Below are 4,074 nucleotides of genomic sequence, written 5' to 3'. Positions count from 1 at the left end.
CTAGTGAGGCTCAGCAAACTCATGCCAACGTGGGAAATGGTAAAGACAGACATAAAATGCCTTTAAGGCATATTTTGGTAAATGTTTATTATAAAAACTTTCATTTGTTAATGTCAGTGTCAGAAGAAATTTGTATTTTTATTGTTAGGGAAGGAAGCAGAACGATAAGGACTCCATATTAAGCACTCTGCAGGGTTTTGGTATGAATTCCTCTTCAGTTTGAATTCTCGGTCAATTTGGATTTTTATTTCTCCAACATTGGTTTAAAAAAAAAAACTACCAGTAATATGCTGAGGTTTAATAAACTAGTGGTTGGTTGTCTGATCAACAGGTGAGCAAATTTAACACATTTAACAGTGATACAATTTGATGAGGTGTGACTTTTGAATTAAAGGTATTTATATATATATATATATATACCAGAGTAAACACATAAATGTGAAACAAGGTGGAAAAAAGAGTACTCAAATACCAGGGGTAGAGTAATATGCTTTATGTAAAAGCAGCAGAAATTCAACAAAACCTGTTACTTGGAGTTTCACGTTCCCGTTTGTCGGACAGTACAAAAACTGTCCGACAAACGGGAACGTGAAACTCTGAGTAACAGGTTTTGTTGAATTTCTGCTGCTTTTAAATAAAGTATATATATATATAGAGTGAGGGGGAGGGAGAGAAAAGCCTTGCTTTGGAGTTGATAAAATATAGTACTTGATTGCTATTGTATTTTAATGACCCTGGGTAACAAAGTGAACCTCAACTAGATTTGAACACAAGTGCAGAAAGTTGACTAAATACCACAGACGTTCAATGTGAAACCCAATCAATGGTTCTGCTAGTTTGTTACCTTCCAATCTTGTCTTGTGTCTTATCAAAACAGATTCACTGTTGGATTCCATGGATTCTCTGGGAATGATTACACAATATTTAATCACTTGCCTTCGGTACATGTAGATGGCTCCCTTCCTCAATCCTCCATTTACAAAACCATGCCATGGTTATTTAGTAATATTGCCATATATTCTTCCTTCCTATCTTTTGTGGAATCACATTTGCCATTTATTTCTTCAATGCTCATTTGTACCAGTTCTAGGTTGGTAAAGTACCAATCAAGTATAAGGAGTTGATTTAACTGACTCCTACTAAAATCCACAGCTGCCTTCTTAAATCAGAAAATCTCTAGATCTATAAACGGCAAAATGTCTGTGTGTCCTTTATACAAATCCACAGTCTTTCACGTAAAAGGCTTGCATTTTCTATGGGCTTTCAAAACTGTCTGAGGGGGGTCGTGAAGATCTTTTCAGTTACCCAGTCACTCCAGAAAGCCATTAAAAAAATCGATAAACCAACCCCTTATGCCCATAAGTTATGGGTATATCCATTCAAAATCGCTAAAACATAGAAATTTGTACGCGGTGCATGAGTACAGCTTGATACGCCAATAGACTGCCAGCTGTTTTTTGATTGGATGGAGATAATTTTACCCTTGACAGTTGAATGCGCATGCGCATTTGCAGACAGTCTGTCTGTCTCAGTGCATTTTTGTGTTTTGCGAAGTGTTATATGTTTTGGCTTTTAAATGTGCACGCTTTTTTGATTTGAGAAATGCAGGGAATAATTAACGTGTTAGACCAAGTGAATGACAAGAGAACGAGATTTTCATGAAAGACCAAATATACTTGATATGCTATCATTCCTTAAGTGTGCCATAAAAGAGTTGGAGCCTATTCAATGAAGGGCTTTACTTTTATGCTTTCTGTTGATTTAAGTTATCCAGCGAGAGAACCCAGGATGTTTTATTCAAGAAGGATTAAAAATGAAAAATGGGTCAGTTGCCCCCCCGCAAAGGAATTTTAATAAAAAACCTTTGTTTGCATTCAGCCTACGATCGAATTATTTGCTACCTACACAGCAGGGGCATAGGGTTATCAGGGTGATCCTTTTGGTGCAAGAAATCTTAATTTGATTCAAATTTACCAAAATTGCCAATCAATCAGTGGAAACTCAATAAAACTATTCCTTGCAGGTTTCCGCATTTAAATTGACTGCAACCTTTCCTTTTAGTCCTAACTTGAAGTACAAATGACCTAAAATACAAAGATTTTCTTAAGCGAAATTTCATGCTTTAGTGTTTTGAGATATGAGTGAAAATTGAGATGCTAATTAATTTCCAGTCACATTTTTCCGCTCGCTACGAAATTTGAAAACTTTGTCAGCCCTGATTATTCATTTCATTTTGTTGGTGAAGATTTGCTTTCATGGTGGTCTTTATCGATTTTCTAACATGCTCCCCCTTCATCTTCACCAAAGCCGCCAAATTTGCGATGATTAATTACCCAGGGCAGCTGCACCTCTGGGTGGGCTCAGAATCTGCAGAGGCTCAGTCAAACGTTTTAAAAAACATATGCGATGGAAAGGCGAACATAATTTCTGAAAACAAAGAAAGGGATTTAGCACAAAATGAAGCAATGTTTATCTGTAAAAAGCCTGAGTTTTGTTTTTACCCCATTTTATAGCTAACCAAACAGAAGTACACCGGTACCTAAGACGATTCAAGGCTAGAACTCCAACAGTATTTCTGCACTACCTTGATTAAGTAAGAACTTTTTATTGAAACACTGGAAACGAACAACAATCACCAGCGCTAGTGTTAGTATTTCTAATATTGTTCTTTTCTTTTTATTCGCAGACAGCATAATTATTTCCTGTCTTTAATGCTCCTTGCATAAAGTCCATCAATACTAACTTCCCTGTGATGTAATACATTTACATTTAACTATATTCTTTAACAATGTCGAGACACAACAAAATATTGTGTTTCATCATCATCATCATCATCATCGTTTAACGTCCGTTCTCCATGCTAGCATGGGTTGGACAGTTCGACCGGGGTTCTGGGAAGCCAGAAGGCTGCACCAGGCTCCAGTCTAATCTGGCAATGTTTCTACAGCTGGATGCCCTTCCTAACGCCAACCACTCCGTGAGTGTAGTGGGTGCTTTTTACGTGCCACCTGCACAGGTGCCAGGCGAGGCTGGCAACGGCCACGGTCAGATTGGTGTATTTTATGAGGCGGTGCTGGCATCGGCCACGAGTCGGATAGTGCTTTTTACGTACCACCAGACCAGGGATCCTGGCTGGTTCAATTCGATTTCGCTTGCCCCAACATGTCTTCACAAGCAAAGGGGGTTGGCATGGGTGCCTGTCGTACGGTCTGTGTTTGTTGCATATTTTCTAATCTTGCATTGATGTGTTTAGTTCAGTGATATTGAAGCAGTGGAATGCATAGCATCGCAGACATGCTGTGTGGGTTTAGGGGCTGCCAAAAGGTTGCTTAATCCTAAAGGTAAAACTAAAATACATGGAAACAGCAATCCAATAATGATTATCAAAGAAATTAACATTTTGGTTCATTGTTGTGAGCAGAGGCAGCTTGTAGTGCTGAGTTCAAGTCCTGGTCTTGGAAAAGACCCAAATTATATATCAACCGTCTCCAGTGGTGTATATCTTGTATATCGTGTATATACACGGCTGTATATCTTGTACATCCATAGCATCCTCGTGCATTAATATCTGGCGACCTGGTGTCGTATTTTAACTGGTGATATTCTAATTTGCATACCTTGTTAACCCTAATATCAGAACCCTGTTAACCCGGATCTCAGTCCACACAGTATCAAGTTGATATACATATAGTGTACTGTTGTACGGTGAGATCAAGAAAAATGTCAATCCAGGGAGAGATTTTAAAATGCGAGCTACAATAAATTTCATGTCTCTGATAATATAATTGTCGGACGACAATTGTATTATCATGTAACATGCCATGTATATCGAGCAGTATTTCAGGCTGAAAATAGAACGTGGTTGTTCTGGGAAAAACGATAGAGAACAGGAAAAAAGTAAATGAAGAAAGAAAACAAAGGAGCATGGATGATAATAGAAACTTATCCAGATGCTTACATTTAGTGAAAATCTCAGTTCGAGAATTCAGTAGGTCGTTCGGTTTCTGAGTTTTAAGAACACACACACACACACACACACACACACACACACACACACACACATCTAGATCGGTG

The sequence above is a fragment of the Octopus sinensis genome, linkage group LG17 (assembly GCF_006345805.1).
Source record: "Octopus sinensis linkage group LG17, ASM634580v1, whole genome shotgun sequence".
NCBI classification, from domain to species: Eukaryota; Metazoa; Mollusca; class Cephalopoda; order Octopoda; family Octopodidae; genus Octopus; species Octopus sinensis.
This window is presented reverse-complemented; position numbering follows the sequence as displayed.